We start from the raw sequence: 16,212 nt of genomic DNA, 5'->3' as shown, positions 1-16,212 counted from the left end.
AGAGGGTGGCGCGGGCGTGTGAAGGAGCGGGGGGGCGAGAACCGTGGAGGGGCGAAGGGGGGCATCAGCAGCCCTTTGTGAGCGGTGCAACGGATCGATAGCTCCCGTCCTGTCTGAGCTAGGATACTATGTAACTAGCTACATACGTTGGCACGTGTATAGCCGCATAGGTACGGTGCCATATAAATACAAAATGTGGAAAGGTTACATGGTGACGATGGTAGTTTTCATACGTACAATAAATTATTGATTCCATTGAAATACAGTTTAAATGGCTTATGAGAATTAGTATCGATAAATTTATATTAACCTCTGAACTTATATTCAAATGAATCAATCTTTTTATGAATATTTAATTGGCATATTTCCTTTAATACTTATTTCCAATGCATGGCAAAGTGCATGAGCGCCAAAGCCATTTATATTTCATACAGACATAAATAAAACAAGCTTGTCTAGACAATACACGGATATTTCAGACAAAGGAATCGAACCCACGCCTGGTAGTTGCTCGGGGAATAGCTACCATTAAACCTTATTCTTCACATGTAAATTACATTTGCAGTGGTCAATTTAAACAAACCTGTGTGAAGCAACATTTGATAGTTAGTTTCGTTTCATGTGATTTCAAAATAGTATAGTAATAATGCAAATTATGTAATTTACGTTGTATTCAAGCGTAACCGATGCGTACATTCGCAATCTCTGTTTATGCATACGGAGTTAACTGCTTCTCATCATGGCACCTATCGTGTAGATGTGAAACATTGCACCTCAAATGTTCATTCAGAGTGAAGTATTATAGAGTTGAGCAAAATACCTAGTAAACGCTAATGTATTGGAAACATATTTTTTTTAATTATAAACTACAACTTCTAATTTTGAATACGTCTTTCCCACACCACGTGGATATAAGATGACATTGTTAATAGCAGCATAAACCTTAGATATTATTAAGATATTCAAAGATGCCTGGTGGTAATACATCGGTCGTAGAAATTGCAATATCGACATAAATAAAAATGAATCGATAAATGTGTTTGTTAAGCTTAAAGCTCAAGAACGGCTCGACCAATTCGGCTGTGTGGTACTGTGTGGCAGTATTGATTGTTAACGTTAGATGCGATAATATTGTTTCAATTTTAATAATTTTATAACTTAAATTTAAATTCTTTACTACCAAGTTGTGATGAGAAAAATCATTGATGTGATGTTGTTATTTTCTATTAATAATTGATCTTAAAATGAGCATTTTCCCTTCAGTACACTAGAAAATTCTTCATAGATTTTTAGATACTTGACAAAATGTTTCTTAACTTTAGAGTTTGTTGATGTACGTATGAACGGTGAATAATATGAGCCATTAACCTCCGTTAATAGAATCTGTTTACTATACTCATAGTATGTACAAAAAAAGTGTATGTACGTTATGTTACAGTGAACTAGTTTCAATAATTGTGTTCGCATAAAATAATGTCCTGATAGGTGAAAGGCGTCGATTCAGCGGCCAGGTGAAGGACGCCCAGATACGGGTGGATGACTAAAACATTAGTCAGCTGTATTATTAGAATGATCTTAGAACGCCTAAACTTGGTCGTTGTCACTTCAGGTTTGTTATAGTGAAGAGGATGCTGGGTTCAAAAATAACTTTTCGGGTGGAACGCTTTTATAACGAAATTCTTGGACGGTATCACTAAATGTAAAATAAAAGAGGTGTATTCGGACATTCCATAGTAATTTTTTTAGTATTAAAACAGGATTACCTCTCTATGACTTTCTTTCCTTGCTTGCCGGCTATTCTTTTTAGAATCTGCTTTCCGATATTGATGATTCCGGTAAATATTAAAACTAAGTTATTACGATACAAAAATGCTTCTATAATCTTATAATTGAATAATGTAACCTAATTATAAAAAAACAATAATAATACCAACGTGTACAGTGCCACATTTTATCAAATCATGTCCATTAGCCACACATAATATTTTTCTTAAACTCCACAAGGGTAATGGCGGAAGCCAATCCGCTAAACATGGAACGGAAGTTTAACGGAAATCTAACGCGTGAACTACGAACAACTTTTTCTTAACTTCTCAACTTGTCAGCTGCGAGTATTTTACACCAATTATGGAGTTTGTGCGATGAGGTTTTTAGTTGAGAGAAGGTTGATTATTTTTAATTTACTTCGTATTTTATAAGTTTTAACAATACATTAAGATTAAAAACGACTTTAAAAACTGAAAAATTATAAAACAAATGAATAAAGGGTATATCAATTAACTAAAAATACATCATATTAAAATTATTATGCTATATTTGATATTTGAAAGATTAACCTACGTAAAAAAGTTTAAAAATAAACTGTTCTACAATGTTATCAAATACGCAAAAGAATATTATACATTATAAGTATTTTAAACAAAAATCGTTACGCTTTGTCCAGGTATTATATATATTTCAATCTACACACAATTTACATCTACACCTAATAGGAGTACCTACATCACAGAGCTTGCTCTTTTAATGTCAGCACTTTCGCTGTTCCAAGAATGACAATGCCCGTGATATCACTTAACCTGATGAACGAAAACCTCTTCATATATTTATCAAGCGCAAGCAAGGGCTTTCGACGATTTTTACAAGCATTTCTCCTTTGTCTCAGTGAAATATTTGTAGAGAAAATATTCAAATTGTTTACAAACATTTTCTTTACCGTTAACCTAGATTGCTTTATCACGATTATGAGCGCTGTTGTTTATTGTAGTTCGTAGTTAAAAGAAATGAGTATAACATTTTTTGCTGTTAGTTACTGTGGTATTGATGAAAGTGATTTATAATTAGTGTAAAATAAACTTCCTTTTCTGATATGTACAATTTGGGGGACTTTATAGAGTAGTTGTGTGATCAGATTTATTATAGAAACGGCCTAAACTACAGTTATCTATTTTATTATTATTACAACCTGGACATTAAAGGACGAGCTTCTCAAATATTTTGTTTATGTTATCAATATTAAACAAAATATAATATAAGCAATCCTATCAAAATAATATTAATATGTAATATGAATAAATACCACAAAAACGACCGCAATATGTACCTACATTTGTTCACTAATGTATTTTAGCATTAAATATATTATATTAACAGTGTTTCATTAATTAAACTTTCATATATATTCCCACATATTGATAATTAAATACCTAGGTACCTACTGAATAATCTACATAGTATTATTTACATAGCGTAAAACACAACAAAACAGTTTTATTTTCTTGCGGTCGATCATTAATGAATTCATCTGAAATCTATTTAAAGTAATTCTTAGAATCGATAAGACATGCTTATCTATACTCCATAATATACACAACAGTTTGTTTGCTTGCTTTTTTATCTATTCTAATATTATAAAGGCGAAGTGTTTGTTCGTTTGTTTGAACGCACTAATCTCGAGAACTACTAGTCCCATTAGAAAAATTTTTACAGTGTTAGATAGATCATTTATAAAGGAAGGCTATAGGCTATATAAGTACCACGGGCAAAGCCGGGGTGGACCGCTTGTTTGTAATAATCAAATCGCTAATCCTAACACCTATTTCAAACATTCTTTTACCGCTGGACATCTACGTGATCCTTAAGTGCTATAATGTGTAAGAAACAATAGTTTTGTAAATTGTGTTAGATGATCACGAACGAAAGGGGTGGAAGTGATTGCACAAATCACACATTTTGTCATTGAAGGCGCGATTTCCAAATGCCAATCAAAAACAATGCGCAATCTTTATAGCTGGTTGGACAATCTTATCACGTTCCTTAATTCACCAAAATCGATTCAGATCATATCTACTAAGTACATACTTATAGGTAAATAAAGATTACTAAGATATACCGTAAAATTTTTAAGATAGCTTGTACACGTGAATTCGAATTAATGAACAACCCCTTTTTATAGTGGGGAAATAAATATATAATAATACCCACAGCCCCGAAGATTGGAGCCGTGGGTTATGTCGGATTCTTACCGACCAAAACCCCACTGTGTTCCCTCGAGCCGCTTAAGTGAACCACGGGAGCTGGTTAAAATTCATCCGCGACCAATGAACAACCCCTTACATTACCTCAATATAACATTGATATTCTGTTTCTATATTTAACGTGTCACCGATAACTCGGATACCTATAGAGATTGATGGAACCTCACGAGATATTTCTACTTCTATTCCTCCGGCAGATTTCTTTATTGATCCTTTCGTGTGATGAAAATAAGATGCTACCTAAACAGTTCAAAACTTTGCTCGTAACGAAACAATATGTACCTAAAGAACTCATTAGTTATCTAATAGCTAAATATATCACAACATTTGTTTTGGAGATATTACGTAGAAATACTCAATCAAAATGTAGTCATAAACACCGTTTCACCGTATTTACCTGTAATAAAGAAAATTCCATAATTAGTAAAAGTCCTACATCTTTGTATTATACATATAAAATAGTTAGTAAGCCAATAATGTTACAATAATAATCACACAATATATAATATTAGGAGGAAACAGGAAGCGTATAAGAAACTACAATTATCGAAATCTATATATCAATACCTATATACTTAAACAGGTAGGTAACCAGTAAAATCGTTTACTTAATGCTTTTATATGCTGGAACTGCGTAAAAATGCAAATAAAACAAAAATGAAACGATCATACAATAAGCTTCTGATTTAACACAGAAAGTTTAAAAACGTGACACCAAGAACGATCCGTATTTGAATATATTATACGGTCTAAGAGACGTTCACCAGAGCCATTGTTTCTAGTAAAAAATCACCAAAGAGTGCCATTAAAATAGTTTAACTTTGACTTTAGCGTAAACAAATGGCGACAGTGACCTACATCAGTAGATCAATGTAAGACAGAATGAATGTGAAAACCGTTTGTTAAATTTTATTGCCTCGCTGTAAGATTAACTTTCTTAACGTGAATTATCAAAATAGCGAACTAATTAATGAACTTCACAGTGATTTATATTGAACCTTTTGATATTAAATCACGTAGAAAATAATAAGAAAGTTTCAGGAACAACTCTTCGTATAACTGTCCGAATGAGTTTTATCTCATCAGTTCTGTCTATTTCTTATAAATCCCTACTGAGCTTAAGATCTTATTACGTTAGAATATCGAATAAAAATATACAATATAGAATAAAAGAAAAATACACGGATAACGAGGCTTTCCATTACTAAAATAAATTTTAAAATCGTTTCATAAACTACTATTATATAACTATATATATATTAAATATACTATTCGTGATAACTCCCTACACTGTCACCAATTCATAAACATTACTTCTTAATTAAAAATAAATTTATGGATTTATCGCAAGAATCAAACAGATTCCCTATCTTCACTGGTAAATAACAGCTTTCCAAGGGTGAAGGAGTCTTTAAAATCGACGATCGGTATCTTTTGAACGCATATCTAGCAAACAATCATTTAATTTTATCTGTTATCTTTATTTCTTCGAGACCGTCTGCGTAGACAGATGAAAAGACTTCCCGGGGTCATACCCGCGTTGGGCCGTTCCCGTATGATATCCGTGATAAAAGCCCTCGTACGTTTTTTCTCGGTTCTCAAACCATTTTTATGCCATATTTCTTCCAAATCGGTTCAGTGGTTTAGGCATCAACGAGAGACAAATATACAAACAGCCGAATCTCGCATTAATAATATCATAGCAGTAATTTGTAGGTTGAATGTAAGCTACCCTTCTAACATGTTACAAGAAATAAACAAACAAAAACTGAAACATTTACACTTCCAGCTAATGCTTATAGATTTTACTATTTTTGAATAAGACTTCGATTGAAGATTGAAGTATCCTTACACGACATATTTAATCAAAAAGCTGAATAAATAAATTTTTACAGCGAACTAACAGGAAAATAAATATATAAATAATAAGTGAGCAACAACATTTTAAACTCACAACTTTATAATTCAGGTCAACAATTTTACGCTGCATCTATGAAGGATTAAGGGTAAAGTGTAGCTGAAGCCGGGCAAAATACAAAAGCATTTAGCAGAGTGTAAAAAATGAAAGTAATATTACAAAGTAAGTACATAACTGAACCTACCTACGTGTGGCGTTTTACATTAAGATTTTGTGCTATAAATTATCACATTTTTGTTTTTACAGTATGATATACCAAATATATTTGCTTCCAAAGCATCGTTATAGTACTTAGTACATATATTAGTATTTGTGTATATATATATCCGTCTAGCATGAGTGGTTTTGCCAAGCCTACATAAGAATATTTGTTTATATGTATTATTATATATTCGCATTAAGCATTTGTATGCTATAAAACTAAAAATTAAATCAGTAGGTACCTGATACGTGTTATCGAAATATTTTCTTTTCATACCATCTATATGGTAACAGATATAATGCGTTTTCGACACCATTACAAAGAAAAATATACTAAATAAATATTCAGGGTCTTTAAAATCATAGCCAACGCTCAATTAAATTCATACTTTTAATTCAAAAATCTATATGAGTACAGCGAATTGTTTATTATTCACGCACGGATGTTTCCAAGCCAGTCATAATTGAAAGGAGCTAAAGATAATCAAACGACACCTGTTAATGTAAATTCCATCAAATTGTTTAAGCAGGAGAGCATTATATAAACACATGCGCAATCAATTATAGCAATCTATTATTTATCTTCGTACATATACGAAGATAAATAATAGAAGAAGAATACAGAGCAACTCTTCTGTTCCCTGAGCTATACGAGCTCCATCGGAGTCCACGTCGGAACAACAGCTTACTTACTACGTGGTTTGTGGTACTATATATGATGCATATAGTTATATCTGATAGCCTAAAGGGCTTGACACCTGTCGCTACACCGTGGCCACTTTCTAATCAACTGTGGTCGATCAGGTGTACTGCAATTTCACTTTCACAAGCTAGTTATCGATTCAGGGGCTGTCAAGATTTTCATATTAAATATCTATTTGAGACACGCTTCGATCTGTTTTGTTTGCAGCCGTAAGTATTATACATTGATTATATTCCAATGGCTGTTTTCAAAGTGGATATATTATAAGTACATAGTGTGAGAATAAAATAATTGTATAATTGTTACAAATGATGATAATTTACCTCGATAAAATTTAGCATTTTATTTAAATAGGTTACCATGGTGAAGAAAGTATGATGAATCTCTTGTAATAAATTAAATCATTCTTTCCTTATCCAGTCCTTAAACACCAAAATATATGAATGAGCATTACATATCCTTGAATTATTAATGCCTATTGATAAGTCATTACGAAGCACATTAATAACAAGTTTAATTTTGTGTAACATTTAATTCACGGTCACTTCCCCTATTAGATATTGTATGAAAATAACTACTTTATTGATCTTCAAATATCATTAACAATACGCTCTCTCTATCTATCTCTTCTGTACTGAATGAAATTATTTAGGTACTTACTTGAAATAAATCAACGCACGTTTCCAAGAGTCTAATACTGTTGGATGCAAAATGAAATTGCCACATATCAACATATCATACACTTTTGACAACAAAACATTGCTAATAACTCCCTTAAATACTTATATTATATGGCCCCCTTGTATTATATGATTCTCCAAATAAATATGTACTTATGGTAATCTAGCATATGTAACGTTCGAAGAAGGAACCTGCCAATTAATCACACAAACATAAATCTGCTCCCATCAGAATTTCGCAACGCAAAACACAACAGCCAAGCCTACTCACAGATGTTTATCGAATAAGTAGAACGATACACCGGCCATTAGCTGAGACTTGAGAGATCAAAGTGACCAGCCATCTGTTCGCAACTTCACAACTGGATCACCGGATCTCGACAACATTACGACACTTAACGGTCACTAGATGACTCATAGAGTTCGATCCTACTAATGTTTTAGGCGCGAAGAACCGAGTAAAAGAAGTGTTAGACTGGGCATCTTTGACGTATTGCTAGCAAGGTAATATTAACAACTAGGGGTCCGCCTCGGACTCTTTCCATATGAACCTTCCGTATGCCCTAAAAAAAGTTCTAATTACTTAATCAAGCGTACTTATTATTCTGTGGTCGAGCCGTTCTCGAGTTTTACGTATAGAAACACATTTGGCAATTAATTTAGGTATTTATATAGAAAATGACCAATTTAGTGTGGCGTTAATTAAAACCTAAATACAGTTTGATTTCATTTTCATCATGTGAACTCTTCATTCGATTCGATATATGTATGGACTATAGATGCGCTTTTATCCTTTGAAAAAGTTTTGGCTATAATTATTTCATTATATTAGATTTATATATTAAACGACGAAATACTTGGGATATAAGATGAATTCTTGTATAGATGTATGTAGGTACTGCTTTCGGCAGTGAAGGTCGACCACTAGTAAAGCTAATTCAAGTTTAGCTTGAATAAATTACCTTAAGCTTTGTTATTCATCGTGTTTGGATATATCCAAACTGTAGGAATAAAAATAACCGTTTTTTTCTCTTTAGTTTATATAAGTATTATTATTCTAGTGATTGTTATTTTTTGATTCGTGATCAATGGGTTTATTAAATAATGAAATACAATTGTGAAGTCCCGTGTCCCCTAGTGGGGTATGGGGCAGATGATGTACATCCGTTTCACTGATCGATTCTCTTAGGGACAAGTAGGTGATCAGCCTTCTGTGTCCTGCCAGACCGAGACATTTTTTTTTTGTGCGTCCCCACCGGGGATTGAACCCAGGACCCCTCGGTTCTACGCTCACGCGTTAACCACTGTACCAAGGAGGCGGTCGATGAAATACAATTGGTATTTATAAATTCAAAGAAACAAAGACTATTCAACATCATCGAACAACAGATCTCAATCTTTTATTTATCAAATACATTAAAAAAGTAGATTTCATGCGCAAAATAAAACACGATTAAATTGTTCTAAGAAACTGCAGGCCAATGAATCATTGGTCAACAAAGAATTTAATGTTCATATTTGGGATGTGCGTCATGCGCATGCGCACGCACACGCTTCAATTTTGTATTACCACAAGGAAAGAAAACCGACGTCATTATTGAATTACGTCATTTAACTTTACATAACGATCATAGAGTGATTTAAAATCAAACCAAATGCAATGGCTGGACCGATTTTCATGGTGTTTGATTTTGTTGTTTTGAATCTGTCATCAACAGCAGACTTTCTACTTTACATAGGAACAAAAGAATTTAGCCAGTAGTAGCCAGTAATGTTAGTTTAAATCCTAGGTTACACCTGGGATTTAAGCTAACATTAAACATTTCCAATCCAAATGATAAACTTTTATAAAATAGGCGGCGCATAAGTGTTATATTTGCAATGGTTTACTTGAATGTTTGAAATGCTTAAAATAAATAACACCTACTAAGGTCCATTTTATACTTTTCATCCTACCAAATATTTGATACAAACCTTCCCAACCAACAAAAGATTATCAGACTAAAAACTTCCCTATACCTGCATGCAATATAGCCAAACGTCACCATGCCATATCTCCAATTCTCACCGAACGTGCGTCACTACATCCACATACCCACTAAACGCAATTGACACGTCTGCCGGAGCGTTAACCGTTGTCGCATCTATTAACCTCGATACCCGTTCATCTACAAACGACTGTATGCCATATAGCCGAGCTTAACTGAGAGTCCGACAGCTTGACTAATGGGGATTATACTATAGATTAGATTAGTTGCTTTGCGATGTATAAAAGCTTCAACGTAAGCAAACGTGTATCTAATATAGTGGCAGAATAACATTTGAACAGGAAATAAGATACGGGTGGAAGGATAACGTTATCAATCTTCTAATAAATTGGGATCGCGATAAGAATAATATGAAAAACAAATTAAAAAGTTGAAATACAAGAGAAACTTATCTATTTTTTATATAGTTACTGAGATATCGATAACAATTCATGTGACGAGTTTTTAATGGAATACTCGGAATAACTACGTACCTAGGCTGATAAAATGTTATTCAACCGCGTACAAATACTAAGTTCATTTTACGTAGATGGGGTAATAACATCAAAATGTACGCAATTCATTTATGAGAAACCAATGTAGTAAACCTCTTGCGAGTCTCAATAAAAGCTTATAACCCACTTCTAGCAGGCTCCTATCGCAGGACACGCTAAGTTCTAGATCCAAGTAGGCACAGTAAATTTAAAATCTCCATCGGTTTCAGATTCTACTACCAATTTCCGGTCTACTTACATCGCTCTGTATCAAAATTAATAAAACCGGTCGACAAGAACCATGTAATCTTTTAAATAAAAAATCAATCACACGAAGATGGCAAATAAAACGGTTATCCATCCTCACTATAATCACGTGTAGCGTATAAAACACATTTCCCTGCAGGCACACACTCCCCCACTAATTCATTTTGCACTGCGCTTTGGCGGCTACTGTTAGCAAATAAAACCTGATTGTATTAACGCTAGCGACATGTTAACATGAATTTGTATAATTGTTATATGTCCTGTATTAATAAAACATATTATTAAGTAAGTTATATCATGACTACTATGCGATATGATATAGTACCTTATGTTTACGTTATTAGTCGTCTTACTGTTTACCAGCTCATATTGTAGGGCTCTGTTAACGGCTATCTAGCCTGAATCAATAAGCATATCGAAGACGATAAGAATTGCAAAGGTAGAATGCATCACAATGTAAAAACTTCCGCCCTGAGTGCATATAGAGTCTAGTCTTGCATAATAATTACTACTGATTCGATGGAGGCGGAATTATGCGTAAATAATCATTATTTTTTATGAAATTTAAGTCTATTTTTATTTTTCTGTACCCTGTCACAAACATAAGTACGAGAAATTGTATTTTATGAATGTTATAAAACACCACGACAATTATTTTTAACAACTGGGAACATTGTTCTACTCTAAACCTTTTAGTTCTTTCACACTTCGTCGAATTACACTTAGTCGCGGTTGCTAACGGTACTAGTCCCAATAGTTAGGTGCAATTGATTCGACCTCCGTGCTCCCTCTCGGTACGCAAATAAACGGCCGTGATGTTACCATTCAGCCAACTATCTTATCTGAGCTTGCTTTAAATCTCATAGAGAATGGGATTAGATCAATAAACTATAACTATACCGTTTTATACGAGTGTTCTAGAAACATAAGATAAAAGTTTTGAATTCGCAAATTCATGTTTTAGATATAAATCAATTGGCTCTTCAGATTGCTTTTGTATTTCGTTTCATACAAAACATTTCTATAAATATTTATCACATACTTGATGTTAGTTCGAAAACATGATTCTTAGAAAAGCTTAGCTATAAAAAAAGCTTTCAAATCAAGGTTATTGCTACTGCTATTATAAAACATTACAACGAAACTATTGAGCTAGGGACGAAGTGACTGTGTATAATTTTTATTTAAACGAACGAACGAACTCAACGAAACGATCTCATCGTTCATTTTTTACACGCTTTTTATTAGCTTCACCTGTATGTTTGTTTGTTTGTATGTTTGTTTGTTTGTATGTTTGTTTGTTTGTAACTGACTTCTTTGGGCGCGATTTTGACCCACTTTAAACGGCCAGATTTCGTTCAAACTTTGTAGATTTATTGAGGACCGATGACAATACACTAATTTGATAAAATTATTCCATTTTTCAATTTGCAAAATATGATTTTTGTTAAAGCGTGTTTTATAGTTTTTTTAAACTATTATATTTTATTTTTCTTATCGTTACGTTAGCTACCATAAAAATACATTTACAGAGCTTTCGGCAGGAGATAACGCATTTATTACATCAGTATATTTACTTACTACAGTCTAGACTTACAATAACAAAACCTAAGCTAGTAAATCACAGCCTTTAATAAACAAATGCTGACGTAAAGAAAATACTCATCTCACATTAAGATAAGTTGAAAATCATGTCAAGGACGCAACCCCAATATTGATTTTATGCCATAGTATCACTATGTGAATAGGCTTTTAATCACGTATTTGCTCACAATCATTATTACGATCATCTCAAAGCTCGACGGGTTAAAATTATCTCTCAGTTGGAATCTCTACGACATGCATTTAAAAATTTTAAAGGATATTCGTAGAGCAAATAATTGAAAGTACACATTTATTCAGTGAACATAAAAGCGGCAATCCTTTGAATCGTTTACTTTACTCCGCACGGATCGTGATTTAACGAACTTTAAAAAATTTAATGTGTTCTTTTTTAGTCGCAACTACCGATTTTTGTGATCTGCGAAAATTAAATATTCCACTTAACATTTTGCGTTAAATTGTAGCTTTCTGTATTTCCCTTTCTTTATAGAATTCATATACATATCAAATTCTGGTAATTCTTATAAGCTTCTACTGTGCAAGTTTTTTATAGGAAACACAAATCCATTTCCAGATATCTACATATCACATCAACTGCATCCGTAGACTGTATTAACTCTCATACATTCATCTTCATCCAGCGCCTCTACCACCCTTAACTACAAGTATCTAGTACCTAATTGGTCAGCATTTAAATGGAGCGAAATTAGAAGCAGCCGGGGATGTGGAGGCAGGTCGCGAGCACCGCATTGCAGGTGCGACCCAGATGCCAGGGCCATTCTGATTGTCCATGCACCGCAGCGCTGCAAGGATTTTGGCAGTACTCCCTAGCATGTTTGTGGCGTTAACCGTGGACGCGACCAGATAAAACTTTGAAAACGTTTTATTTTTATCGCGTTATGCAGCTTTATAGATATGTTTGTGGCGTATAATAAAAACGATGTGTTGCCATTTCTGTATTATTTTCAGATACGAAATTTATCATGTATTGGCCTTTTAAACATATCGCAGGATAAATACCCTATTTAGAAACTCACAAGACTTAACAAATTTATAATGCATTTCTGTATGAAATGCTATTCTCAAGAAATATTTAATTCAGTATGCTTTTTTCAAGATGTTTTTTGATGAAGCCATTGTATTGTGAATAACAATTATTTAATATCTTAATTATTAAAATTATAGTAGCATGATAAAAATCTTAAACATTCTTGGTTTAGCGGTCGGTCGTGACGTAACAGAATTATAATTTATCTTTTTACTATACCAGATAAAAAAAAACTAGAATTAATACAATTCTATACAATTATACAAAGGTACATAATATGCAGCTTATATGATATAATAAACTAGATATATTAACTAAAAGATTAGTTAGATATGATTTAGAGGGAAACAATTATGCACGTATTTCAAATATAATTACACCAGTACAATGAATTAATATACCTGTTATTAAAGGAGTATTAACAAGTGCAATTGGATAAGATTTATCAGATTACATGGAACGTTTACTCACAGACCACTTTCACACGTGAATCATTATCATGTTATCATAATAAAAATACCTATATTTATAAACCTATTACACTGAAAAAACTACAACGACCAATCCCAAATAAACTTTACAAAATAGTTGCATGTTTTTTTTTTAATATAATCACAAATTTGTACGTAATAAGTACCATTGCTTGATTTACGCAAAATTTACTGAATCGAAACGATTTATTTTATCGCTGAAGGTCGTTCTTCTCATTTGCATAACATTAAAAGGTGCGAGAAACAGTTCCATCACAATGATTAATTACAATGTATAAATCTAAACTTAAATTATTGTAAAATGAGATGATGTTTTGATATAGGTACCTTTATCTTGATGAGTGCTTTATATTTGTATTCAAGTATAGGAACACTTTTAAATTATGCCATATGAGTTAAGGAAATCATTTATCAACAAGCTTACGTTGACAATAGCAATGACGTTGAACTGAAAAACACTTTTCACGGTGCTTCTCCTGAAAAGGTACTAGGCTGGCATAAAGTAACAGCAGTATTGTTATCAGTACGGGTGTCGGCGGGGAGGCAGGGCGGGAGGGGGGCGGAGTTCGTGACGTCGCGACGCATCTGTGTTTAACCACAGTTACACCACAGTTACACACTGATATGTTATCAACGACAACGGCGACTAATCGTCACCATTGACAACCTGCCTTCAGCTCATGCTTACCTGGTGAAAATCGAGAAAATTCGCAGAAAATCCACAAAATTCAAAAATATAGGACTAAAAATAATAATTGTTAATTAATTTGTTTGGGATTTTTGAGGACATTCCAAAATCGAAAAGATAAAATTGCGATACTATATCATGTAACACACGCAAACATATGAGTGTACCATATTTTTGAAATTTTTTTTTATCACAAACACCCGTCCATTGTAGGCATCATTTCCGAACTGTGTCTCAGCACACCCAAGCACACACAATGACTTATTTGCATAACGCACTCTACATCTCTCGCTCAACGCATTGTATTGTCTGAGAAAGAACAATTGTCTGACATGTATCTCACTTTTGCTTACGAATCAGTTTTGACAGCACACCCATGAGAATAAAAAACCTGAGTAAAGGTCATTATTTAATTAAGCAGTTGAAAATTTATCTATTCTGGATGTATGTATAAAGTTACGTTAAGTTAATAAGCTGCGACTAAATAATTATAACTAATTATTGCTAACATAAATTATGTCACGACGGCATTACAAGTTTTATTATAATACTAGCTGCGCCCCGCAGTTTCACCCGCGTAAGTCCGTATCCCGTAGGAATATCGGGATAAAGTGTGCCTATATGTTATTCCAGTTGTCCAGCTATATACGTACCAAATTTAATTGCAATCGGTTCAGTAGTTTTTGCGAGAAAGAGTAACATCCTTACAAACTTTCGCATTTATAATATAAGTAGGATTTTATATTCATAATTGAAAAATTTCTCTCTCGCTCGCGTGTATATGCGAGATATTCATATCAACTCCAACCACAGACCTCGTGGTTTGTTTATTCCAAATGGACCAGTATCCGAATAATTGTAATTAGGTCATGATGCGCGGCGGAAGGGATGAACGATAGCGAAAGGGCGCCGACCCTTCAACCGCAACCGCACGCTTTTATTGGCTTCCAGTTTATATTTCATCCGATACATTTAATGTTTTACAATTCATTTATGTGCTTCTGGTGACAATTTATTAAATCATAGTAATAATAAATTACATATATTTAATTGTTTATAATATGGGATATGCTGCTAGGATCTAAAGTACCTGGTTTTCGAAATAATTTATTCTACGTCTTATCGTTATGGAATTTCATTGAATGTTTGAGACAGAAAAACAAATAATGAGAATTAAATGAACGTTCTGTAAAAAACAAATAAAATAAATTCAGACAAATTTATCGAGCTCCTATTTAACAATAATTTCAAACAAATATATACGTATATATATTTTATATATAAAATTCCCGTGTAACAATTTTAGTTACCAAAATCCTCCGGGACGGCTAGACCGATTCTTATGAAATTTTGTGTGCATATTGGGTATGTCGGAGAATCGGCTAACATTAATTTTTCATACCCCTATATTATATGAATAATGATAAAAGTAAGCCAGAGCAGCGTTTGCCGGGTCAGCTAGTATACGTATATATATAAGGTATACTTATACATATAGGTGTATGTCTGGGTATACCTTACGTATATTAAAATCCGAAACGAGTTTCAGTAACAACTTTTTTAAACCCAGCTAACCGTAGCGTGATCCTGCACCAGCAAGAGGCCGAAAGTAAACATGAAGTTTTTATACCCTGAACAGCCGTTGTAAACGACCTGTGTCAGTGCATGGGAGTCTGTTTAAACAGCTGGTGCAACGCCACGTGGTGAGGATACGACATGTGAGCTGTATGCTTGTTACTATGCAGTTTTATCTTATGAAAAACTTGCACTTTGGGACTGGATCATATTGGAGTATAGCACTCTTATTGATCTGTAGAGATACGATCGACTTCAGACAATTTGCAGATGAATTTTTTAGGCAGATTAATTACCAGTACACCGCGTTTGAGGAAATTAAAATTCTTTTCACAAAGAAATTAAAATATTTACACCTTAATTTTAAGGTAGACAATCCACTTCAACTTTATTTCTAAGTCACATTTCAAACTTTTATCGTCAACGACAGCGAATTTTCTCCATAAATTATCTGATCAAATATAATCTTGTAGACAAATCTTAA

General features: G+C 33.3%; 1 protein-coding gene across 1 annotated transcript in view; it reads right to left on the bottom strand.

Annotated features, from left to right (window-relative positions):
* LOC119832514 (prominin-like protein) overlaps positions 1–16,212 on the bottom strand; it is a 44,504-nt gene that overhangs the window by 18,173 nt on the left and 10,119 nt on the right. The gene's annotated exons all lie outside the window — the stretch shown is intronic.

The sequence above is a fragment of the Zerene cesonia genome, chromosome 15, assembly GCF_012273895.1.
Source record: "Zerene cesonia ecotype Mississippi chromosome 15, Zerene_cesonia_1.1, whole genome shotgun sequence".
Classification (NCBI taxonomy): domain Eukaryota; kingdom Metazoa; phylum Arthropoda; class Insecta; order Lepidoptera; family Pieridae; genus Zerene; species Zerene cesonia.
This window is presented reverse-complemented; position numbering and strand designations above follow the sequence as displayed.